The sequence below is a fragment of the Lonchura striata genome, chromosome 2 (genome assembly GCF_050655825.1).
Source record: "Lonchura striata isolate lonStrDom1 chromosome 2, ASM5065582v1, whole genome shotgun sequence".
NCBI classification, from domain to species: domain Eukaryota; kingdom Metazoa; phylum Chordata; class Aves; order Passeriformes; family Estrildidae; genus Lonchura; species Lonchura striata.
The window spans coordinates 62,387,475-62,415,049 of record NC_140704.1 but is presented as its reverse complement, the minus strand read 5'-3'; the positions used below and the strand labels follow the sequence as shown (position 1 = coordinate 62,415,049).

General features: G+C 38.5%; 1 long non-coding RNA gene across 1 annotated transcript in view; it reads left to right on the top strand.

Annotated features, from left to right (window-relative positions):
- The window catches only part of LOC146768275 (uncharacterized), a 91,711-nt gene extending 70,171 nt beyond the window's left edge, over positions 1-21,540 (top strand). The window contains exon 3 of the long non-coding RNA XR_014952697.1: positions 21,407-21,540. This is a non-coding gene — a long non-coding RNA (uncharacterized LOC146768275). The remainder of the gene's footprint in view (positions 1-21,406) is intronic.
- The last annotated feature ends 6,035 nt before the right edge of the window (positions 21,541-27,575 follow it).

Genomic DNA, 27,575 nt, shown 5'->3' with positions numbered 1-27,575 from the left:
CATTAGTCACACAGCTATATGCATACTTCTTTTTATTCATGTTGCTGTGGGGTATCCCCATTTTCTCCCAGACCTCCTATGAAAAGGCACAAGGACAAAGTTACTTCCCTGCAGCACCCTAACTAGTAGTGCAGATCCAACACTGCTGACACAGAGCCCTTAAATTTGAGAATTACTTCCTTGCTATATATCTGTGCTGCCCAGCCCCTTCCCCTCCCCCTTTCTTTGCTATCTGCAGTACTGCAAACCCCAAGAGCAATGAGCAGAGCTGAGAAATCCCCCAAACTCAGTTATCCGTGCAGCTACTCAGCATGACTTTGACAGCACTCAACAGTGCATTGCTTCCCCCACTGGGTTTTTTGACCTTTTCTGTGGCCTATTGTCATCTAGCATCCTGTGTTCACACCACCTCACAAGCCAAAATAGTTTGTTCTGGGATTAATTTCTGTGGTTCAGGGGCTCAACCTGACAAGTAATGTAGCGGCAGCCAAAGCTTACAACAAAACCCCAAGTAGAAAATTGAAAGAGAGATAAGTTCCTTTCCCTCTCCTCCCTCTGTAAACTCAAATGATCAAGCTAAAGGATTGTCCATACATTTTCAGGTAAAGAGGCATCATTTTGTTCCCTTTTAGTTACTCTGTCCTATAACAGAATTCCTCACTACTGCAGTTTCACCTTGTGGGAAGACAGCATAGCAAGGTATGTGTAATTTCTTCCCATTCTCAAACTACTGCAATGATAGCACAATTGTTCCTGGAAAAGTGTGCATTAGTGTTTGTGATAGTGAATATACAAATATGAAAAATTATTGTGGTTTAGAAGTAGGACAGTCAGGGGAATATGTGCAAGTCTGGGAAGTAGTAACAATTAATTTCTTCCATTGACAATCTCCTTGCCCATGGGAAAGTTACACAGACTCCTGTTTTGAACAGTCATTCACTCAAGTTCATTTATCTTGATTTTTGGATGTCTATCTTGAAACAGATGGCGTGGGAGCACCAAAGGGCTATTCAGCTCCTGTATCAGCATATTCCTTAGAGAACCCTTGGCAATAGGCACTTATGAGAGCAAGCTTGGGTTGAACACTCAGAAAAAAAAGCTGCTTTTGAAAGGAGGGCTTTAAGGCTAAGGTTATGAAAATGCTGGTTATCATGAATGCTTATTTCAAAAGGTCAGCTAGTGCCCAAGATGAGTGTTGCAGGAGAGTGAGGGGAGGAAGGATGTATCCCCTCCTGCTGCTGTTTCTCTGGGGAATCACAGTCCACAAGTGATATGAGGGCTCACAGCATTTTGCCGCCCTGCTTGAAAAGGTTGGCCCCTTTGGGTGACGAAGCTTGGATGCACTCTGCTCAAGAATACTGTTGCTGTGACCAAATGTTGCTCCACAGCAGAGCTGTAAATTATGATGGTGGTTTAGAGCTGATCTTAGGAGGCCTTGCTGCCATGTAATCTCTTCAACCAAGGTTGTTTTAACTGTAAGAAAGAAATTAAAATATAAACAGAAATATGAGAGAAATAGGAACAAGAACATGCACTTTATGTTCCTGGCCAGTGTAAATGAGTCATGGAATTGAGTTAAAAAAAATAATAAGGGAATAGAAACCTCTGTAGATAACTAGTCATTTGTTTTATTAGTGATATAATTGGATTTGAACAGGAACATTTGGTCTGGGACTAAAAGCAATTTCTTCCCTTCTTTCTACCAAAATCTTTAACCAAGATGGACATATGCTGCTCTCTTTCAAACATGTCTGTTTCATGGCAGACTTCAAACTTTACTTAATCTGTTGCAGTACAGACAGATTTGGATATAATTGAATACATAACCTGATGGTTTATGGATCACACTTGAATTTCTCTGAGCATTGCTCTAGCAGTATCACAGGACAAACACTGAGCTGCTTGCATAACCTTGTAGGTGTCAGTGGTTTTGCTGCAGAGGCATTTAGTCAACTGATTCTCCCCAGCAATATGTTCTTAAGCACAGTGGTGTTTTCAGGCCTGCTGCAAACATACCAGCTTGTGCTGAACCTTACATGTGCTGGGGAATGACTTGGATTAAGGCTGTGTGAATGTATGGCCTTTAGTGTTCACTAATTGTAATGGTTTCATCCTTTATGACATAGTGACTAATTTCTTTATTTGCATGGACATGGCAGGTAGTGCTCCTAAAGCTCCTCTTAGGGTTTCTGATGAGGGCTGATACTTGACTTTCTAATGCCCATGTCCTCTCCTCATGACATTGCTTCTGGAAAATCTTGTTCTCAAAGACAAATTTCAATTTCATTTTGATTGCCATATCCAGCCTCCTTTCTTGACATGCCACCCTGTTGCAGCATAAAACCTAAAATCATTCTTTCACTATGTTGAAAGGTCTCTAGAGAAGAATGACACTGTGATAGTTCTTTGTGTAGTACATAGCATCTATTATTTGGTTTCTCACTTGCACAATACAATTGTATTTTGGAAAACTGCCTGCTTACAATTACATGCTGAGATTCATATAAAAGATTATGAAAATATCATTTGTTTGAAATAGATGTGGGACTGCATGCTTGTGTATGCCTCCAGGATTTGTGTGTGTGAGCACCTTGCTGACAATACCATACCATCCTATTTAGTAGCTGTACTGAACAGTTGCTGAACTGTTCACTTTCCTCTAAATCCTGCTGTGATCTTTTCTTGGGGTGGAGAATCTGTGTGATGAGAAGGAAATAGCAGTGGTCTAGTCAGTTGTCTAGATTGCATCATTTTTTCCTAGTCCCCTGCAGAATTTGCAGGTGAGGGCTGTGTAGATGAATAGTTTTAAGCTGAAGGTGTGTTAGTAGCACTAACCCCTCTGTGCTACAGGACATGCTGTGTAAAGGGAGAGCTGGGTCAGAGCCAGCAGCATTTAAAAAATGCAGAAATCATGTTGCATGCAGCAGTGCTGCCATGTGTTAGGGATGCTGCTCAGGAAAGTTTCCTCTGTCTTCTCCTAGAGTGAGAAAGACACATTCAGAGCCAAAGGATGAGCTGCAGCTTGTGCAAGTTTGGACTTCAGGCTTTAAAAATTAACACTGTTTTTCCCAGAGCCCAGGACTGTGCATTATCATGTGCCAAATTGTAGTAATAATTTTGGTACTTAAATGAAAAATGTGGGTGTATGGAGAGAAATGATTGTATGGAAGTGATGTCATGCAATGTGAAAGAAGAGAAAGTCAGTCTTTGTTTCCCTCTGTACGTGATTTTCCAAATAGAGGAACCTTTGCTGCATTCAGATAGTATATAGGACTAATAGGAAAAGAGCTGTCAGCATGAAAACCAAGAACAAGTCTTCTGTAAGATCCAGAATCAAAACTAAATAACTTGCATGAATATAAGACTGTGAGTCTTGGATGTAAATCTTCACTATTGATAAAAAATGAAATAAATTTTTTGACAACAGAAGGGCCCATCCTAAACTGGGTACAAGTCTTTACTTAATCTTAAATCTGTGGGGTACAAGATTTAAGCAGTCAGCTGAGTTACCTCAGTATGTAATGTCAGCTTTTACTGCTTGATAACCTTTGTTTATAAAGTCAACATATGCAGTCCAGGATGCCATTTCTGTCACCTGCATAAATATCTTAAATTTTACTGGCAGTTTTTAATGTCAGAGGTACTTATAGAGTTTAGGAGGGCCTGGATTATCATTAATTAGAATAGCTAACAGTTACTGCAGACAGTCTAAGTGCAGATGCAATTACAGACACCTCCTCTATAGAAATGAAGCCAAAAGATTTTAACCCAGTTTTAATGAAGTTATATCTCTGTGTCTGTATTCCAAAACTCTACCTCAGAAATGAAGTCATATTCAGAAAAAGTCTCAGATCTTTATCTCATATTTGTAATATGAAAGATGGAAGGATGAGCTGAGTTTCTTGGGATTTGAACTGTTACTGTTGTTAAATATAAAAGGAACCTAGTGACAGAACGTCAGCAGATGTACTTCCTCAGTAGGTGCCTCTGTAGGATTTGATCCATGGAACACTGTAGTTTAACATTCCTAATAAATAATATTACAACTCTTGGCAGTTGTCTCTGTTACAAAACATACATCTCACAATCTCTGTCAGTCAACACTTTTATGGAGGAGCTATCATAGAGGAGTTGAGATCAGGTCTGTTCTATAGTGTCTTTACCATGTAACTGCCAGGGGGGGGAAAAGAAGGCACTCTGAAAAAAGCTTTTCAAACTACCCGCCTTAATACTGAACCCTGTGAATGAAAATCCTGTGTAGTGAATTGATTGCATCAAACTGCAGCCTGATTCTGCAACTTCTCACTTTACAATGCTGGCTTGCAAGAGATCTTGGAGGAAGAGCTTGTGAAAAAGGAGAAGTTGTTTAAAAGTCGTGTCCTTCTTTCCCTCCTTCCTTCCTCTGTTGGACTGCTGTGGAGGTGTTTAAGTCCTGCTGAATACTTTGGGTTTTGTTTAACTTTGCATTTGCCTTGCTGAGGGTTATGGTGAAGGACTCTGAAGAGAAAAGGCTTTGAGCTCACTTAGAAAATGCAACAAAAATGGTGGAGGCTGCATGAAGGGATTAAAAAAGGCAAAGATCCTGAGCAGTCTGGCAACCACGTAGAAGCTGGTCCCAGTAGAACAGTAGTGTGGTACCTTAGCACGTGTATTGTACAAGCTTTTGAAAAGGAAGTTGTGAGAGAAAGCAAAGGGACCACATGCATAATGAAATTACATTATGAGTAACAGAAGTACCACCAGGCCTGTGGGCCTCCCTTTCTCCAGGATCTATTTGAACCTTCATTTCCTTGTAACTGTATTCTGTGATGGGCATTGTTTCATTTCACGCCTGGTTAGGAAACTCTTCCGTTTTTGGTGGCCCAGATTGTCTCACACACAAGTAGTGCCACCATGTTCCCTGTGGTGACTTACCAACACGTTGGCCAGGAGCATCCCAGTGCCAGAACTAATGCAAGGATGTCAAGGCTGGGTAGGTGTAGACAAAGATGGAAGAATTGGAAAGTGAAATATGGTGGAGCTTAGGAAAGCCTTCAGATGCTCCTGGGGCAACAGAAGAATGGTGAAAATAATTGCTGCTGTTTCCCTGATGATTGCTGCCTCTCTGAGTATACCCATCCCTTCATAAGTCTCCTGCCTTGCTTTCCAGGGCTTTGAACAAGACAAATTGGCCACTTCAATATCCTTCCTGAACCATATGCATAACATCTTCATTTTAATTCTTCAGAAACTGAGTGAAGCTATAGAGTTCTGATTTACTATTCTTATATTCCCTGCAAATGCTCCCTGGGCCCAGCATGGTCCCAGCAATGGGATTCTGTGTCACCTTTTCCAACAGGCAGTAAATTGACCACACGTGTATTGATTTTAATCTAAATTCCTGAGAAAAGGCCAAGATTCATAATTTCACCTCAAAAATCTGTACAGGTACATCATGCTATCTTCTATCAATTTTACTGCCTTCTTGTTCTATTGCTTTAGAAGAACTTTGCTTGAATACAGAGGTAGTTCCTAATAACTGAGCAAACCTCAAGTTTACTGATGAGTGTGAAGTCTTGCTGCCTTGAAACATGAGCCCTCTGGGTTGGAATGGCTGAGTTCTGAGAAGAGAGGGGAAAAGATAAAAAAACCTCATCTCTTAAGAAATTGATTTGTGGTTTGAAGGAATTCTGGAAGTGTGTGGGGAGATAAACATGGTAAGCCCAAACCAAAACTGCAGTAATTTATTTTGAAACTAAATTAAAAAACAAAAACCATCCTAAAATCTCATCATATCCCTTTATTAAAGGCTAACACTATCTTCTAGTGAATTTTCTGTGTCCTTCTAAAAAATTAAACCAGTATGATTTCCTCTTGATCTTTCTTGAGTTCAACTTGTGACTGTTACTAGGAGGAAGTCGGCTGCTGATGTTTTGCATGAAGTTATACTATATTGCTTATATGTTACAATTTATACAAATTGAACTTCTGCCAGTTACTTCTGTGCTCAGCATAAGAAGCTGAATCTTGACCTCGAAGACAGGTCAGAAATAGGATAGTGGTGTACTGATGGGCTGCCTTTGATGGGTGATTGTTTAGTTTTTGGTTTTTTTGGGTTTTTGGGGTTTTTTTGCACAAAAGCAGTGTGCTAAGAAATTTCCATTGAACTTTCTGTAATTAATTCAATTTAATATCAAGGGTTGGATTTGTAGATGCTACTCTAGCCCCTTTCAGACCTGCCTGGAAAATCACTGTGACGGAGAAGCTCATGATATACTCATGATTTTCCCATCAAGGGAAGTCCCCACTCGATGGTGAAGCAAATCTAGACCTGCCTCTTGTTTAGAGGCACATGAAAAAATTTGCCCTTTGGCATATTAGCTCCAAGAAAATCATTATTCCTCCCAGTCTTCCTGCGTAGTTATGGGGCTGGGTATACTAGGGATATTACAGAAGGTGCCTCTTGCCTTGTTGCTTCAGGTGTGTGCCAGGCACAGTTTCATACCCAGGTCTGAGATAGTCTGTAAGATTAAAACCAGTGCATCTCTCCAGCCACATAAATTTAGCTTAAATTTTGTGAAATTGTTTTCTTTTTAGTCACTAACATATATGTGCATATGCCTGTACTTACATGAAAAGTGTGTACTGTCATATGTAATAAAAGTAAAGGACAGAATATAAGGCCTGCACAAAAGCACAGAATTATATTTTTTTTTCAAAAGTAGATTTTTTTCTAAATATTTTCTATTAGCAAATACAGCAAAGATGAGGTAGCCATTTTCACTAAATTTATATAATGAATATTTCCAAAAGATCCAAAAGCTTGATACACTGACTTTGCATAAAATTTTAAAAATTTGAACTGAAATCAATGCCTTCCTACTCGTTCTGTGTCCTTGGACCTTTTCTGGCTGCTTGCTGGACTCCTAGATACTTTTTAGAGAGAGGTTTTTCCCTCCATCTAGAACTGTAGTTCTTCAGCTTTTTACTTATAGGGCTTACATGGTTTCCTTTCTAAACCTATCCTTTCCCTCCCTTGCATTATTAGAAAATTTAATTTCATGGAGGTCACTTGGGAGACTCAATAACCAGTGTTTTTGGTAACATTGCAAATATACAGTAAGGTAAATTAGTTATGTACAATTAGGAGTTTCCTGGCAAAGCTGAAAGTAATCATCTCAGGTTTATGAAGTTCCATTCTTTACCAGGGATCTAATGGTTTGCCAAATGTACAGGAGGATGACAAATAATATTTAATGTGCTGAATGATGGTATCCAGTGGGCTAGATAAAAATGTTCTGAATGAAATTGCACTTTGATTTTATTTCAGGTTGATTTAAATGGGAATCTGTGACTAATGGTTTGAGTTGACCACCACACTGACTTTTACAGCCAACATTTGCCAAAACTAACAGAACATCCTTGATGTGTTTTCAGTCCTTCACAGAGCAGTAGAACAGTGTTTTCAGCTCATTGTTCCTGAAGGGAGATTGCCTCGGCGGCAAGAGTGCTCCTGTGCAGGTCCCAGCCCTGTGCGTGATAAATCCCATGCAGATATGAATGAGATCCAAGGCTGTAGGATGGAATTGTTCATGAACAGTTGGTTTTACTGTGAACTGTGCTCTCAAGCAAGAGGAACATATTCTACAAACATTGTCTGGTAACCCACAGCACCCACATCCTCTGCAAATGAGAGGCAAGAGGTAACAGGGATGATAAAGGCGCTGTGTATGCTCCCTGCAACTCGCAGGTCGCAATGAGGTTATTAAGAGAAAACTCCTAAACTCAGCCCCCAGTGCAGGGCAACCACTCTTCCCCTTGCCTGGAATTTTTCTTTGAAGAGCACATTAAGAGTTGTAACCAAAATTTGGCACAGTATTTGATATAACTGTACTCTGGTGAAAAAAAATTGTTCTTTCATTAGGCCTGACACAATGATGAAGCAAGTTGCCCAGCACTGTTCAGAGGAAGTCTATAGCAAAACAGCTTTGGATATCTTGCAAGTGCCACAGATTTGAGATTTCCTTTTACAATTTTGTGTTTTCCTCCAAGTTTTGAATGAGCAGTAATGGAATAACAGCAAAATGCAATGTTGTAAAGAGAAGTTTCTCAGGGACCAGTCAACAAACTGATTACAGCAAAGAAAATACAAGTGGCCTTATTGTGGAAGGTTTTGTTTTCATACTGTGTGCTAGGAGGAATCTGCTTCCTGGTTAGTGTGTAGAAATTGTGTGATGTTTCTTTAAATAGCTGTCATTATCTGGTGCATTTCCTGATCTGAAATGATTTGCAAATCACTGTGGCTCTGCTACAATAAGCAGATGAACTGATGTTTGTATCAATAGAAAACAGTTAGTATGAACCCTAGAGTGCTAATGAAATTAGCACTCATCTGAAAACATCTTTCTTTAGAAGATGTTTGGCTTGGGCATGAAGTAAAAGCATTTAGATTATTCTCAAAGGTTTTGGAAAATGTAAGGTGCTTGGTTACCCCCATCTGTATCTGGTAGTTGGTCATGCTCTTCAGTATTTCAGGACAAGAGACTGACTGTTCAATGACACCTAAAGTGAGGCAAATTGGCTTGGAAGAGACTGTGACTTGCTTTCTCACAGGCTTGTTTTCCTGATGGTAGTTTCTGGAACTTTGCCTTCCTGGAAAGCTGTTCCCTGTGGCTTTCATCTCATCACAAGCTTTTTCTCCCATCTGGTATTCTCAGGAGCTAAGCCAGCTTTCTGCCTCGTCTTACTACTCCCACTCAGAAGAATTTTCAGAGCAGGGTAGAGTTGCACATACAATTGTGAGGGGGTCTTTTTTCTTAACCTAGGAGAGCACTGTAGAGATTTTCCACTCTTTTTGTGTGGGTACAAATGCTTTGCACAGTCTGGTTGACAGGTCCAGTGTGGCCGCTTAGGGAAGTGGAGAAGGTGGCTGTTTCATCTGGTTTTGCATTTGAGTTCAAGTGGCAAAAAGCCTGGAAGACTCTTCATTTGCCACACAGCTACTGGCTTCCAGGAGTAAGAAACACATCATGGCTGGTGAAAGAAAGGTTCACCTGTCTGAAGTCTCAGAATAAATCCTTGTTTGTTGGTGACAACTGGCAAAAGCCTGCTGGAGGACATAATGAATGGAGAACCAGAGTCTCTGTGAATTTGCCCTTAGAACAGGGTGACTTGTAGAGGGGAGAGCAGAGCGGCAGATGGGGGAGAAGAGTCAAATGTGTTGAGGGGTTTTGATACAGGGGCATTAGACTAGAGGCAGCTGCTGGTTTCATCCATAATCGTGCTGCACATGGCAAAATTATTTGAAGATATAATGTAAGCGTATTTGAATAAAACCATGCAGCATTTACTTTTGCCTTGGCATTTAGCACTCAAACTTGTTTCCTATCAGTTTGAAATAAGTTATGTACTAAAGGCTTCTACAGTAACAGCAGGATCAGGGTGTGTATCAGGCTAACCAAAAGGTGCATTCTGATGGCTCTTGCTGAACTTGAATTGGGTCTTTCAGTGAGGTAAACCAAGGCATGGCCATTTGGCATGATCGCCACCTGGATCTGGAGTGTTTTTTCACCCCATAGGTGAAGATTTTTTGTGCTCAAATCTACAATGGAGCAAGACTGTAGGAGAAGGATTACAAACAGATTTCAGTTGACAAGGCTTGACATGAACACCTGCACATTGATCTCACTGCACTACTTAGTAGAAGAGTCGTATTTCTCTGCCATGGGTCTATGTATTTAATGATATTGTTTGTTCACTGCTTATTTCATCAATCTGAAGAGAAGACAAGATAATATGGACCCAAATTTCGGTATGCAAGACTGGTATGGGTAATGTTCACTCTCTAACTGATACTCATTTTACTGCTTTACTGTCTTTTATAAAAATAAAATGTTAGATAGTGCAAAATAGCAAAATTACTGTTTCTATGACCAGCATTTTTACTTTCTAGGATTTTTTGTTTCATGATTGATTAAAGTTCATTTTTTTCTTTGGTAATGAAGTTACTATTAAAATATCTGTACATGCAAAAGAAGAGAATATTAAAATTGGGTTATTGAGATTCATGTTCTTAATTTTTAATTTATTTAATTTTTGTATTCTTCACATAAAAGCTAGTCCCTGATTTAGACTGTGACAGGATATATTGACAGACACCCACAGGAAACTATTAATACATTTTTTTTTCCCTTGTGGCTCTTTCTTAGTCATGCCTTCTTAAAATAGAGGGAGAAAGTAATAACATGGATTAGTATCTGTGGCATAAGGATCTAGTGGAAGTTTTTCTTCTCAAGATGCATTGTAGAGATAAGAAAGGAAGTGGCATGTCAAGCTGGAAGCTTCAGGATCTGATTCAGACAGAGAGTATGTAAGTTATTAATTCCAGTGTTTGAATCTTCGTTTCATCACTGACACAAGAGAAATGGCAAAAATAGAATTATGGGTGAAAGAATTCATACTGTGTAATGTACATCCACTGAACTGAAGCTACAAAGTTTACTCTTCAAAGCAAGAATGCAGAGTAAAGAATATTGGGTTGCACTACTTCATTGTAAACAAAAGATGTCACTATCAGACACAAAAAGCACTGAGATAATTAAAGTTAATTCTGAAACTATTCAGATGTTACCATTAAGCTTTAATAGTGGTTATTTTTAGTTTCTTTCTTTCTACAAAGGGAAACCACTGAAGACACTCTGTGAAACTACTTCATCTGAAAAAAACCCAAAACCCCTACCCCAAATTCTGTTTTAAAATATTCCTTTTTTATAGGAATGTTAATAGAAATGCTTCCAAGTTCCTGTAAATGCCCCCATGTTTCACATATCTACCACGTGAAGCTGTTCTTAACCCCAAAGAAGATGCGATTGAATCATTAAACCAAAATGAAAGAAGAAGAATATGGAGAATAGAAAGTGTGTGAATTGTGAGGACAGACACAGTATAAAGTGGAACAAAAGAGGAAGTTTCAAAGTAGTAGATATTAGAGAAAAAATTACACTAAATGAAGAGATTTTCTTCTGTCTTCATCCATATTTCAATGAGGTTAAACTAAATGCAGTAGGACAATATCTGGTGCAGCATGGATCTCAATTTTCATGATCCCACAGATATCAAAATTCTATTGATTCTTCAGAAGTAGGATTGGAGTAATGTGTTGCAATCAGGCTAAGCAACAGGGCAGTATTTTCACAAAAGGAGCATCATTAGCAACAAAAATGGACCTGCAGACACAGCCAGACCCCTTCCAAAGTCAGTTGGACTGACGTATCCTGCTCTCTTATTCTGAGTTACTTCCTCTGGAAATATCTTGGGCTGGATATGAAAGTTGTTACATGGGCCAACTGTCTCTGTTCCAGCTTTCCTGAGAGTTTAATCTCTCCTCTCTGCTTCTCAAGTGTGATAGAGCTGAATGTGGTCCTCAGGTTGTCCTCAGCCTTTATTGAGGTTGAGCTCCCAAGGATGCAGGCCATTTTCTCAAAACCCATATTAAGCAGAAATGCCATATCTGCATGCATGATCCTCTTTATCCCTCCTTCCCCTTCTGACTGTGCATCTTCTGCTAGGCTATCAAAATTCTTGTAATTATTTTTCAGTCTTTGCTTTTTGTGTCTGTTTTTTCCCTTCTTTCTGAAGGGTGAGCACAAGATTCAGAGAGGAGGAAGTTCATGGGAAGAAAAACTGTCCCTCTGTTAAGTCTCTTGGGGAATCTTTTCGATGCTCAGTACAACTGGAGACTTGCATTTATTTCTCTGTGAGTCCTGTCTCTTTTGGGGAACTTCCCCATTTAGGGGGAAATCCACATTCAGTCACAGCTGGGGGAGTCCCAGGCAGCTGGACAAGAGGTGAGAGGGGTGTAAAGGACCTAGAAATTGCTTCAGAGAAACTAAAGCATCTCTCTGGGCAATCTTCAGTGCACACCAGTAGATGTAACTGAACTTGAAAGACCTCTAGACTTGAGTCCTAAGCCTACTTGCTGTCTCATGGTGAAACAATCTGGATATCTTGATCCCACTCCTTGGAAATAGTGAATTTGGAAAGTTTGGTGAAAGTTTGTTGTGGAAAGTGATGGGACCTTTTGCCTCACAAAGCAGTGGGAAAAAGCTGAGCGAACATGTTGAGATTTCATCAGATGAAAGAACAGGAGAGGAGGCCTCTGATATTTGCAGAATTAAAAAATAAAGCTTAGTAGGGATGTAGGAATTTCATGTACCAGATCAGGTTACAGACTGGTGAGACATTATGCAGGGAAGATATCTGTATCTGTAATTGTGTCAATACATGGGCAGGGACACTGTGATAGAAACCAGGCTCTAGAAATCAAACCTATTATTGCGTATTTATTTCCAGGTCTGCTAATGAATAGAGATCATTGGGTCAAGTTAACTGTGGACATTATCCCATGCTGTTTTTAGGGTGAAAATTTATATAAAACTTTGTCTTCATTTAGACAGCTTGTTCTTTGAGAACAATTCAGAATAAGAATTTTCAACCTATCCAAACCAAAGGAAGTTTTTCTATTTCTTCCATAGCATCTTTAGACCAAAATATAATTTTCCAGCTGTATGATAATGAAAATGTTAGTGGTTTGAACTTACTATAGATTAAGGACTAGAAAAAGCACAGTGCTGTTTTTTTCCCATCTTAAAGAAACTATAAGGCAGATGACAGCAGAAGACGTATTAAGAAATAATCAAATGTTGATAAAAATGTTGATCAATTTTGGATCCTGTAAGAACTTCCCGGAAAGGTGAAAAGCACAGCTTTCTTTCATTTTCCTTACCTTGGCACTTCCTTAAATCAGGTATGTCACTCAGCAGAGTGTAGTATTACATTAAATAAATCATGCCATGCAGCATTTAATGAAAGCAAACTCATTAAATTCAGAAAAAATCTAAAAGTCAAATTACTTCAGCTTCTTAAAAAGTTTTCATAATATGCAGAATTTCCATTTCCTTAAGCTATTTCTATCATTGCCACTTTTTCCTAAATTTTTTACATATGCTTCTGTATAGTAAAGTGGTTACATGGTATATTTATAAATGTTCTTTAGTTGCCAATTCACATTTTTTATTTTCCAGCAATTTTAGAATATTCCTCTCCAGCAGTTTTTTCCAATTACACTGTTATAAAATTTCATATATGGATCAAGAATCTTCACTGTTCAAATAAATCCTTATATGCAAAAAGCTTTTATTTTTCTGCTCATATCGTATTCCAATAGTGGCATATGTAGACATTATCCTGCAATGCATTGGATGCTGATTTTTAAAAAAAGGTATTATAAAATAAATCTGCTCAAGTATAAGTGTTAGGGAGATCATCAGAGTTCTTAATTTGTACTGTATTTATAATTGCTTATTGATTCCCAGGGTTTCCAGACTGAGCATACATGTTCTCTGGAGACATTTTACTAGACTGTGGTGAAATATGGGATGCATCTGCTCTAGTAAGTAAATAAGATTAAACTAAATAACCTGATACACAATTATTTGCAATGTGCAAGAATTTATAAGTCTTGCTCAGAGTACTTCAGAAGAAAATTTTATTTAGAAAAATGTGTCATTCACAGGAGGATTATGTTATGTTATGCTATATTATGTTATGTTATGTTATATATTTAGGAACTCTGTACAGAACCATACAATAATACAAGGACAAGACATTATTAATTTGCATACATTTCTATTAAAATTAAAATTTTTACTCAGGAGCCATAAACCCCTCTGCTGTCAAGGTGGTTCTCTCCTCTTGGAGTTTGTAATCTAAGAGTAACCCAAAAACATAACAGTAGAACACAGTCTAGTAAGGAAGATGGAACTTAAATTATCTCACTGTTAGCATAATTAGGACTCATATTTGTTGTAATGGAGCATTTTACATGGAAACATGAGGGCACACATCAGCATGATAAAAGATAAAAACAGAGGTGTAGATCTCAAAATGTGACAGGTGCAACAAGATATTTGAAAGGACCTCTCATACTCAGCATTTGAATAGGAAACATGCAGTCACTAGATTCAGGTCTAGACTGTGACAAACAGAAAACTGCTTGGGTTAAATTTCACATAATATAAAAAAGCAAGGATAAGAGGTGTCTCAAAAAAATGAGATAAAAAAATCTTAATTGTAGAAAGCTTGTCTTTGCTGAAATACTTGGATGGTGCAAGACTGTGTTGCCAAAGCTAGGAAAAGCAATTATTGCGGGGGGAACAATTAACCATATTAAGCTTCCACTGATGATTATACACAGCCAGAGTGAGCTGCCTGGAAAGACAGGCTGAGCTGTTAGCCTGGCTAAAATGATTCATGCCTAGAATGGAAATGTGGATCTCTTAGTTATGAGTATGAAGTTGTTAAGTGAACCAGGGGAGTGATTATTCAGAGGTAAAGGACAGGAGAAGGGAATAAAACTCAGGATTTGGTAGAATACCCCATCCTCCTTGTAGTGCTGGGGTGGAATGGAGATGCTTCCAAAGAGCTTTGTGAGCTGTTATACAGGATAGAGGAGAATCAGGAGAGGATGGAGACCCTGAAGCAAATGAGTGTGAAATTTTCAGAAATGATATAGTTATGCCAAGAACAACCAGCAGACCAAGAATGGGAAGTCTGCAGTGCTGGAACTGTAAGCTGCAGTAAAGAAGTCACTATACACTATCATGGAAACAATTTAGTTGAACTCAACTGACAGGAACTGAACTAGTGGAGGCCCAAAATGTAATTTAAAAAGCCAGCTCTAGGCAGTGTGCTTACAGGTGCCATGTGCAACATACCTGGAGTGTCCAAAACCATCAGTTAGGTGCATTTGCTGAGTAGAGACCATGTTACAAAATAATCCTAAAAGAATGAGCTCTTCCATGTTTGAAGTATCAAGCCTGCAAGAAATAGCTGTATTTAGTTAAGGGAGAACACTGATAGTGTAGGATGAATTAGTTGAAAGAAATTAAAATGTAGTAAGGAAGTAAAACTGAGTGGATGGTTTGGAAAAAAACAAATCCTACCCAGCATGAAAATCTCACCAATGCAATGTAAACTAATCAAAACAAACCCAAACTAATAATGGTACATAGTGGAAAAAAAAAAAAAGTAAAATAACACAGCTGTTGGAAAGTAACAACTAGAAATAATTGACAGAGTTTGACAAAAAATACATTTTAAAAATCAACAGGTAACGTTTTGTGTACATTGCACTGATTTCAAAGAGAAAAATATGCTGCTCACATTTCTGTCAATGTCCTGTACGTGAATATTGGCAATGTGTATGTGAATTTTAGGCATTTTGCCTTATTGATAAAAATTGTATTTATCTGATTCCTAATGAATCTTATTCCAACAGAAATGAGAGCAAAAAATCTGTAGAAGTAGCAGAATTAAGAATAGAATATAATCAAGGTTGTTTGTATTGGGAGGAGAAACAGGCAGACAAGAAAAGCTTGTCTGCAAAAGAGACCAGGAACCGGAATAGGAAAGGATCATGATGGCAAGACAAGATGTTAAATGAGGAAAGCAGATTAAAAAATTGCTACTTGTGAGGTGAGAAGAAGGAGAAAGCCAAAGAAAAGGCATGAGCAATTGAAGGCAAGCTAAAGGGAGGAGGAAAATCACAGTGTATTTAACCAGTTATCACTGGAAAGAAACTGATGGCTTCTGGTATGATTTAGTACATGTTCTTTGACATCCTGAAAGTTCTCAGCCAGAAAAGAGACCCATTATATTACACACTAAATAGCTGTAAGTACTAATTTTAATAGTTTTTCCTGCTGGGCCTTTTTTGTGTGAAATAAATTTATTTTCCCAAGTATCTTCTTTCTGATCCCAAATTCCAGCTCTAATTTTATATCTGCCTTTTTCTTTTATTAATATTTTTTTTTCATGTGAGAAAGATGGTTAAAAGCATTTACTTTGTTCTGGATTATTTGTTTACTCTTCAGCTCTCACTTTATGAACCTACTCTCTTGTATTAGAGAGTTCTTCTGCTGACCACTACTGAATGAGTGATATTTCTACACAGAAACATAGGGAAGCTACCTTTCATCTTTTCTTTCTAAAATTGTATCAAGAAGCTGCTTTCACTATAGGTTCAGTTTTTTTCAGACCTGTTAATTCTGTCTTCATTGCCTGTGGTGGAAGATAATCTTTTTTTTCTTCCTTATTCAGACTAAAAGTCTTCTGGAAATCACCAGATTTGTTTGAATGCTGTATGCATCTGAGATACAGATTTTAGGTCTAGCTTTACAATAGAAGGCTAAAGGGATAGATCTGAATGGTGAAATGAAACTTGGGAGTACTTGGAACATTGCAAGACAACAAACCAAAATAAAATATTTTAGGTTCTAATTGGAATGCACCCAAAACTAGCAAAATGTTTCAGTCAGGAGAAAAGGGTGAGAAAGGCTTTGGGAAGTTCCTGCAAAAGCTGAGATTTGATTAAACATAATCTTGAAGTTCCCCCACCCACATATGTCACCTGATATTCAAAAATACTCTCAGAAAACAGAAACTATATGGAAGATTTTAGTTTCAGCTGCATTTCCTAGCCTAACTTACAGGACCAAGATGAAATTACAGAAGTTACTCTCACTGATTTTCTTAGAAAGTGGAATCTCTTCTGAAAGGCTGCAGTGTAAGAAAAGATGCATTTTTTAAAAGCCTGCCCTTTAAAGACTGAAGCAAAACAACCTGATGGTGGTGTTTTGTTGTTTGGGGTATTTTTGGGGGGGCTTTTTTTTTTTTTTTTTTTTTTAATTACTGTTTAAATCTCTCCACTCATTCAAAAGAGTGGATATCCAGTTATTTGTTGGAAATGTATTTTAAAATATATTCCTTGCTGGAAAGATGTTAAAACTGTCATACCCAGAAGAAGTTTAAGAGGGTGGAAACAGTGTTATCCCTATTTTTCTGAAGTGCAGCTTTTAGCTTTTGGTTATGTTTACCCTTTAGACTTCAATAGTTAAATAGATATGAAAGGCAGAATTACATAAAGAACTCTGCTTTCCAAATGTAAAGTAAATGTCTCAAAGTCTTCATGTATTTCAACTGAAGCACTGCTAATTCATATGAAGCTCTGCACTGTGGATTTACTGAGATGCAGGAAACAACACCAAGTGTTATGAATCTTAAATTCACTACCTTTGCAACCACCCTCCTATTATCTAGTAGTAAAGATATGACCTGAGAACTAGAAGGAGAGCTAAGACCATGGTATTAATCTTAATTTTAGTTTTTAGAAATTACCTTTTTAAAAAATTGTCCAAGAAGAATAAGTCTTTTAACAAAAGAAAAAACCAAATGGAAAGCAAAAAAAAAAAAAAAATTGTGGAACTGTAGAATATCTCAGATGACTCACCAAAATGCAGAAAAAATGCAACCAAATAACCCCCACACAATGTTGTACAGAAGTAGATGTAATACTAATATAAAGGTTACATCTCTGGACCCCTATCTTAGGTCCCTCATTACTGAAAGGGAGGGATGAGTGTAAGAGATTTGATGTACAAATAAACGGCAATGTTTAGATAAATCTTGAATATGTAGTCTTAAAAAGCTGGATAAGAAAAAGATGGTACCTAACAGTGAGGCTGAACTTGAGGATTTTGGAAGAAAGGCTTGAAGTTCTGTCTGTGCTGTCTTTAAACTGATGGCTAGACACCGTGAGAAAATACTGAAACAGGGCATTTATTAGGGACAAAACAATTGTGAAAGGCCAAGGCTAGCAGGGGAGAGCTACAGTAGCTGTATTTTTATGTGAGATCTCCCATAACAGTGGGTGGTAGATGGGAAAAAGAAGCAGAATCATTGACTCCAAGACTTAATCGAAGTTGGAAGGGATCTCTGGAGGTCATGTAGTCCAAGCTCCTGCTCAGAACAGGGAGCGTGTCACAGACAGATCAGGTTGCTCAGGCCTTGCCCAGCTGGATTTTGGCTGCACACAATCTCTCTGGGCACCTGTTTGAGTGCTTAACCAGCCTCCCTGTGACCAGGCGTGAAACTCTAGAAGACTGTATAAGATGTTGGAGAATGGTACAATCATTAATTTTAAAAGGATGATTTCAGCATTAGGAAAAAGTGCCAGAAATGATCAGTGAATGAGGTTTGAGAAATGGCAGGTCAAAAGCAGTTTTGTATAAGCCCTTGAAGTATGGCACAGAAAGAGTTGAGACCTTTCTAAAAGGCTCCTATGAGCACCAGGAATAAGAAAACTCAAAATTTATTTTCATTGGTAATTGATTAATTGGTTAATTCTTATGTGATTTTGCAGATGTTATCCTTTCAATGGTTGACCTATCCACATTTCTAGACCAGGTTTCTGTCCCCATTTGTCTGATATGTTCATGGTCAGATACCTTTTCCAATGTTTAAAATATTCTGGGGAAGCAGAGGCAGAATTAAAAAGAAAGATTTAATTAACCAAGTGCTTTCAGGAGCAGGTCTTCTTTTGGAGGTTCTTTTTGGCCCAATACAAGATGAAATGCTTTATAGAGCACAGCCATCACCCAAACTCAAGGTCAATAAAAATACTGTCAAATTTTGTTGAAAGCAGAGTTAGGCTGACACTTTGTGGTTTTGGAAATTCTACCCATAGATGACAATTGAAACTACTCGTAATATTAACTGATGGAAAAAATACATAAGTAATAATATTTGAGACTGAGAGTTATATTGCACAACTAGTAATGCCATGTACTTGTATAGGTGCTAGATCAGCTCAGTTTTCTCACCTCCATGCCACAGGCAGTGTGACACCCAAGGCAAGGCAGAACTACTGTATTTTCAAAAGGGTGTCTCAGGGGGCCACAAAATAATGAAACAATAGCTTGAATGTCATAGGCACGCAACAAGCAGGAAAAGCATATATCAGGCTCACAGCTAAACAGCATTCTGGATGTTTATTCAACTGCTGAGTAAAATTTCAGGTCCTAGGAAGGGATATGCACCTGTTCTAAGATTAGATTACCTGCTGGAGGGTACATCAGTTCCTCACAAGTTTGTGTATCTAGGCTTCACTGCCAATGTGCCAGGGAGTGTAATTGTGAGGTTAGACTCCAGTCAAGCTGGTGTTTGGATGCAGCTAAGGCTGGTACCTGGTCTCAGGAACTGGATAGCTTTCTTCTATTTCTTAATCTTGAAGTAGCTTCAAAGCCTGTCTTTAATTTCCAAGAAGTGTAGTGCTTCTGATTTTGCTGCTGTCACTACTTCTCCTGCATTTTTGCTGAAATAGCACCTTCTCGCTGGTCAGCCACCAAACTAACATCACAAAAGGGTCACTGAGGGCTCACTAAAAAGAGATCTGTTTCTAAAGCCAAGAAGAGCCAAAGGCCACTTTAAATCTGATACTGTTCTGAAGTCACCATGGAAGAATTCCACCTTCCGTAGGAACAGCTGTCATAATCACTTGTGCCAAAGAAGGGGTTTTCCCCTGATTTTACCTCTGTGCAGCTAGGTGACCAGTTAAAGGAGCTGATATTAGATTCAGTCCTGTATGAAATAGTTCAGGCTTTTGAAGCAAGGACTTTCATGCCTTGACTCAATGTATACAGGAGCACTCCCTTTGAGTCACATTACATTTTGGCCACTCTGAAAGTGGTAAGTTTGCATAGAAAATATTAAGCAACATAATATGATAGTCTGGAGAAAAGTTTCGAGGAGAGAAGCTATCATAAACTTTACAAATCTGGCTAGATTTATGCTATCAGACTGCAGAAACAAGGTAGTCTTTCTTCCACATAGACAGAAAACCTGTGCACAAAATACAAAAACTGTTGTATTGAGTGATGATTCATCATTGCAACAGAAATTGACATGCAAACAAATTTACACTTTCTCATTTCACATGGGCAGAGGAAAACAGCTTGTTAATTTTAAGAATTAGCATCCAGACTTTCAGTAGATAATCAAATATTCATTGGAGGTGCCAGACTGCCAAGTGCATCTTTCCCTCCCTCCTTTCCTAGTACTGGAAATGGTTGAGTAATCTCTTCTATGTCAGCAATGTGTTCGAAACCTTTCAGAGTTAGGGGCAAGTGATACAGCTCTGATGATTTCAGTCAGTGTTGCACTTGATGGACTGGAACTGGCTGATTGTCACCTTTTGGTTTGCAGTAGAACATAAACTACATTGGCAGTTTTTGAACACTCAGTCATTTGACTCAGCAAAATCAATCCTTTTTACGAACATTGTATTTTGAATTCCTTTTACAGGCAGAGAGGCACTGAATATGCAGCATGGGCAGTATGTCCATAGCTCCTGTTCCTCAATAGTTGGTACTTTGCCCTGGTCTATTTGATGACGAACAGCACAAAAAATTATTTCCTTTAATTTGTGCTCTAGAATTATCCCCACTGCTGGAGTGAATAAATCAAAAGAGGTCTGCTTGTTTCAGAGAACATCCTGCTGCTCCACCAAAACGTAAAATTGAAACACTTCTGTCAGATCACTCCCATGGATGTCAGGTGTGTAAGTGGAGGAGGCTTCAGCAAGGAGAGGACAGAACAGGCAGCATGTGGAACAGCTGTTATCTTTTGTGAGAACCCTTTTTCCCTTGAACTTCTTGGGATTGGTGTTTCAACCAGAATAAGATATTGCCATTTGGACTAGCACCAGCTCTGCTCCTCAGCTGAAACCTGTATCACATGTAACAGAGATACAGTCTTGGGAAAATCAGACCAGCAACTACCTACCCCAAGGAACATGTAGCTTTAATCTTCCACTAGCCCTCCTCCTTCCTATATCCTTTCTCCCAAATATGACAACACACAAAGAGACAGAGAGAAAAGTTAACTCACTCATCTTCCTCATGTTGCTTCTCTGTTTCCTATATTGAAGGGCACAACATATTTGATTATTACAGATGCAAATGCATCTGTCATAATCCTGCTGTCTCCAAGGTGTGGAATAAAGGTGAATCTGGTGAAGATGTTTAGATTCATCAATTGTATTTGTAAACTTCTTCAGGTTTGGAAAAATCTGTGTTTTGTCTTTAGCTCTGTCTTTCCAGGCATGTTTTCTGGGCACTGAATCTCTGGAAACACTATCCAGGAAAAGGGATCTTGTGGTCCACCTGCCTGAGCTAATTTTTCAAAGCAGCTTTGTTCTAGCAGGTTTTGACTCCATTATTTCTTTCCTACTGTGATATTTTATACTCAACTCTGCAGAAATCCTGATGCCATTAAGCCAGAGCCATCCTATTGTTCAGCTGTGTTTCCAATTTGCATGGAAAATTATTCATGTTAATAACTCCCCATTATTAATGTCTTATCATCCTAAGTCATGTCAGAGAGCTACACAATGCAAGCCTGCTGTCACAAGGTTTCTGTACACTTAAAGGCATGAAGCCATTTGCCTTCAGTGAATTCAAATGAATTAAAGGTTTTAGGGACTTATGTAAAATCAGACAGAATTCTTAAGATTTTCTTAATTTCTTCTCAGGTCACGTTATCCACCTCTGCCTCTGCTAGCAGTCTTTGACCCAAATACTCCTGCCTGTGCTACTGCTGAGCCTTGTGTTTCAGAGGGAGGCCACCTGTCATTCTGCAGCAATGGGAGTTGTTCATCTCACTGTGCAAGGGAAAGGTACTTTCTCAGCTGTCATCAAGTTAAGGTGTTGATTACAGATGTCATGTGAATTCAGCAAACAACATTTGGCCTACTCTTGCATTCACTGCAATGGAGTTTGCCTTTTTCTACAAACCATAATTGCTGGTCAAGTGAAGTTAACAAGGCTTTTAAGTTTATTGCCCTTTTCCCTCATTTGTACACATGTTCCAGATAAAAAGAATAGGTTTTAGCAGTTAAGTTCATAAACATGTTTTCTTAATCTTCAAAAACTGCTGGCATGCACATATAACAATAAAAAGTTAATGTTTGATGGGCATAATCCAAACTACAGAGCTACCCTGATATAAGATGCAGTGTCTTGTACATAATCACAGAAAACTCTAACATGGTTTTAGATTATAGGGGAGTGCTTTAAAAAAAACATCAAAGCATCTTTTCAGTTGCTGTTTAAAACCACTCTTGTTTCTCAGTTTTTAAGCACTATCACTCAGCACTGGTTTTGCTTCCTAATGTTGATTTACTTTGAGGTGAGCTTTTGTTTCACAAACTTTGTGAAACACACCTGTTTAAACACTTTGGCAATATGGAGCAAACCTGAAAATGGCTCAGTATCTATTATTTAATAACTGAAACCCAGTCAGGTTTCTTTTGTATTTTAGTATAATACTGTAAGCCACACAGGAAACCTACCTTCATTTCTATAGTGACTTATTGTAGAATATTTGTTCAGATATTATCAACCATATAATATATTAAAATTACTCAGTGTTGGCACCACTCCTAAATACAAGCCCGTATACATGCATTATAGCTCTATTCAGACATTAGGAGTATAAACTGAGTTTCATTTTCTGACAGATGACAAATAAAGTAACCATCAAAGCATGCGGAATAATAATCAAATGAAAAAAAAAGACACTGTGAAATTTCCTGAGACATCTTGTTTTATTATTTACAAAAAAACAGGTCAAGTGAATCTTGAATGACAAATAGTGCACCTTTTCCTACTGAAATCAGTGACTAAGCTACTCTGACTTCAGTGGCAGCATAAGCTGTTCCTGTTAGGCAGTAAAAATGCAAACCCTGAACTGTGCCTTCATGAACTTCAGTATAAACTTGTATTAGCCCCACCCAAATCTAACTGGAGTTTGAGTATTGCATTCCCTCCCAGTGGGTTTGACTCCTTCTGAACAAAGTACAATTGTTCACTAAGAAGAGACAAAAGTATTCTTGCTTACAAAACTGCATTCAAAGAAATTAGTAAATGAAAAAAAACCTTTATAATTTTACTAATAAGCTGAACATTCAGTTCATGTTAACAGTATCGCCAAATGGATTTCAGTGGAAATATGCTGCCTTTTCACAAGTAGTGCTCTGGAAGACTACACCATTTTCTCAGGTTAAGGGGAAGTTTAAACGTAAGAAGGCTAAAACCTTTCTGGTCTCAAAGAAAAATACTCCTTGCTCTCCACCATTTTCTCTATTCCAATTTCCCCCAGCATTTGTATAATAGCATTTTTCAGAAATTTTTTTCAGAGGATTCCCCAAACTCCAGAAGGCTTATTAAAAAGCCTTTGTTTGAAGGAAGATCCTTTTGCGAATTAGTAACAGGTTAGAGGATGAAAAACAAAGGGGGAAGCTACTGATCCTTTTTCACAAACTTGACCTGCTGGTTGCCAGAAACTGGAAGATATAAAAGAGGAAGAAACCTCCTGTATTCACCCTGTTTCTCATAGGTATCCACTACTTGCTACTGCTGAGAGAAGATGGAGCTGTATGGATCTTTGCTACAGCCTAGAACAGCTGCTCTTACATGCTTATGTCAAATGAGCAGTTCAAGAGACTAGATCTAACCTGGAGTCACAAAGAAAAGTGAAACCATAGAGGTACACAACTTGAGAACCAATGTCTCAAGTTCCAGACACATCAGAAGAAACAAAAAAGCCTCAAAAGAGATCACAAGGAGACCCTGGATTAACCTTGCCAGTTTAGAATATTACTGGGTGTTCTGGTGCTTTAGCAAAGGGTGGACCGACAGTCCAAAATACCACAATAAAACATCACAGTAACACCTGAAGAGTTGAAACACAGACATACCAGTATCTTCTGCAAGAGGTCTAGTAGATGCAAAAAGAGACAGACATTGGCTAAGAGATCAGAATGAAAGCAGAGTATCAGCAGTTCCAGTAGATTTCCCTTGGAAGGAGGCATTGGTTGAAAAGAAGACCAATGAACTGCCAACCTGAAAGCAGACAGTAGCCACCCCAGACTAGTAATGCTTCTGTGACACAGCTTTACTGATGACTGTGCCTGTAATGTCAGACAAGGCATATTGGATATTATAATATCTGAAAATATCTTTGGTTTAATGGCCCTGAATTTACACTGTGTGCAGTGGAGCACAGGTTTACATATCAGCATGAGGTGTCCATCTGCACTTAACTGGGTCACTTCAAGTGGGACGGTCTGTCAGCAGTGGATGCTTTCCTCAGGGGAGACAGTGCTCAGCAGGGGATGATGTTAGAAGAATAGGGATTTGCCAACCGCAGAATTTGAAGTCCTGACATTGATACTGCTTCCTGAGCTTGACATGATTCACATCCACAAAGGTCCTTAACCATTGATGAGAGTAGCTGCAATCATACTGATCCAGGGTGTCTCAGGTGGCCATATATTTAGAAAGAAAACACATTTTTAACTTTAACTTGCAGAAAGCGGAAAGGAAAGGGACACTGAGTTTGCTGCTTAACCTGAGAACATTTTAAGGGTTTACACCTACTCACTCCAAGAAGCAGGTTTCTTGGCTGTAAGCATGCTCTGTGCTCTGCTTCCCACTCATCTCTTGTTCCCAGGTCTGTGCTACAGACCGCTCCCAAACAGCACAATGAAGTGCCCTGGACATGCTGAGTCACAGATGCATTGTAGCTAGAATTTTTAGGTAACCATGTAGCTTGGAAGCAGCTTTGGAGCAACTCTGCTGACACAGATAACTGCAACAGGGTAAAACAATGAAACCAAGTAAAAAGTCTACAAGAAAAATCAAATATTTAATGCTGCATTATAACACTCTTGTATCAAGAGTGAGCTACAAAAGTAACAGTGCTAGGGCCTCACAGGGTAGCTGAATATTCTTGGAGAATGTGGTCATGTAACTGCTTGTATTGGTACTTAATATGTGGTATTTAAGGGCTATTATCTCAAATTTTGACCAAGAAAACATAACATAGAATTGAGAACTGTTTTCAGTTTTTCAAATACAGATCTTAAGACAAATCCTATTAAGGAGAAGCTATTGGGAAAATGCCATCAAAATAATGATCTCTGTCCAGCATGTTGCCTGGAGGCAGGCCCTGATTACTAAGTACCACACTCTACAGTGAGTATCATGTGATGATGGAGGAACCGGGAATTATCTCCTGGCATTGACCACAGCTTTTTATGCACTTGATTCAAAGATTCCTGCTGATTTTGGGGGGTCAAGCCCTAATGCTTCTCAACTAATGGCTGAACATCTCAATGATGTTCACCAAGTTTCAGTGGGAAGATCAAAAAACCTGACCTCTTTCTACTCTGAAGAGTTTCCACAGACCCTACAAGAGGAGTCCAATGGCTATAATGGTCTGTGGGCCTCCTCCACAGAGGTGTTGTGAAGACTCTGTTGTGTTTCTCCAGGATTACATGCACATGGCCTGGAAGTGGAGATTAGGCTATTATAGCATTATTTTTCCATTTGAGGACACTTTGACGTGTGCCCAGAGAGAGTAATACATGCTTAACTTATCAAGGGAATGCATTTGGATATTTTCACTCACACTCAGCAATGGACTATTCTTAGTAACTAATAATATGCATGTGCCTTGCAGCATGCTCTTTGATAGCCTTTTTTCCTATTCCTTAGGGATCTAAGATTTTACAAAGAATCCTGGAGTATAAGAAAATGTCTTTTTCTTTTTATAACATAGCAGATTCTTGCAGAAAAATCTTGCAAAAATCAACAGAGCTGCTGCTAAGACCACTTTCTTTCTTATAAACACATTTGAGGTAAAAGTATCAGGTTGACCTGATAAATATGTGCAAGGCAAAGCAGTACAAATGCAGGGTTAAAACTGCCTGCTATGACTGTTAAAGAAATTACATATTTTTAGCCACTGAAATCAGAATTTTCAAGGGCTATTATTTTTTCTATCTCTATTTTCTAAATGTTTAAACCAAGCATCCCACAGCAGTCCTGGTGTCTGCATGTCATTTGCAATCCCTCATGAGTTTTAAGGTGGTTTAATTGGTTTTAAAGCCTGAGGTACATGCAAATAAAATTAGCTGCTGGCAGGTTTAGAGACACAGAAGTGGAGTAATTTGGTACGTGGTTGCCATGGAAGCTAACCTACATCTAAATTATCCTACATGCTTTTCTCAGCTATTCTCTGGCATTGTTCCTTCTGTCTCAATTGTTGATTTCTTTATTTTTATTTTTTTTTAAGCCCTGCCTGCTGCAAAGCCCTTTTTGTACCACTTTGGCCTCATCTCCATGCTCAGCCCTCACATCCTGGCATAGTCTACAGGCTGCTGATATTATCCATTAATGGAAAGGGGAAGCAAGGGGAGTACAAGGCACAATTACAGTCTTCCAGCTACTCTGCCTGTTGAGAGCAGCTACCTGAAAGCTGATTTTTGCTGAAGTAAACCACAGTAGCAATTCCCCTCATTTCCAGGTCTTAAAGCTTGCTGCAAAATCATTGATTTTGATGAAGTTATTGCGATTCACAGAGATATAGTAAAAGCCAAATTTTGCCTTAAGACAGTGAATTTATCAAATTATTAATGATCTTTGGTCTGAGGCAAGATGGCAGTAAATCAAGGTGTTTTCTATTCAGAGAAAACAGGTTTTGAAATGCTTTGGCAATGTTTATTACCAACTAGAAGTACTAAAAGAAATGGCATGAGTCCTCCAAGGTCTTTCCCTACCATTGATCACCCTCTCAGAACAGCTAGAAAACAAACTCAGTGCCATTTATGAATGTTAAAGTTTTGTTATTTATTTCTGATGAAACAGTTCCTTTCTGTAAAATTGCTCTATTTCAGAGGAAAACCATCCTACTGGCTATTTCTGACCAACCGTCCTTTTTATCTCCCGTCTTGCCACCTCTGAGAACTAAGTTGTGACGCTGCTTCCCAGGAACCCAGCCCAGGTTTTATCAGTTCCTGACAGATCATGGATAGCCAACATGCCTTCTGCATGGCTGCATGTGACCTCAGGGTTTAGAGAAAGTGAGATCAGAAGATAAGACGTAGAGAGTATTTACTTACTTATTTTTAACATAAGCTCAACATACTGTCAAAGCAGAAGTTTTTTCAAATTTTTAAGAAGGTTCAGTTTCATTATCAGTTTGGCTGGTTGGTAGTTTTCAGGCAGTTGCCTAGAAAACGGTCAGTGCTGTTGAAGACTTGACATTGCCAGATACATTTGTGTGTGAAGTTAAGTAGGGATTACTCAATTTATGATCCTCGTATCACAAAGAAGTAGGAAAATCCCTGGATTTGTGGGATTACAGGCAATGCTAAAGTGATCTCTTTGCAGGGATACTGACTGTAGACTGTGAGATTCAGCAAGAGCTTTATTCTGAGTTCATTTATTCAGTCCAGTCATCTCAGGATAGCTTGCTTTTTAAAATGAACTTTCAAAATATTAAAACCACGCTCAAGGTATAAGTGAAGTAACAATGAATCTTGAGAAGTGTCAATGAATAATCATCTTATGAGGATTTAGGCTTACTGAAGACCTGCCCCCATAAATGCATTCTGTGGTATTTTATTAAACAATTGGCTGAAGAACTAAAACAAACACTTTTTAGAATAACTAGGTAAGAGAGGCAGGCCTGGCAAGAGTATCAGGATTTCCCCTGTAGATCTGTGGAGAGGCAAAGGATGTACTATACATAAGGATAAATGTTTAAGAGATAAGTGTATTTCTTCTCATTGCTTTTAAATTTTGGTATATTTGTATACCTCTATAATTTCCCTAATTTTCACTCTTTCACTGTAA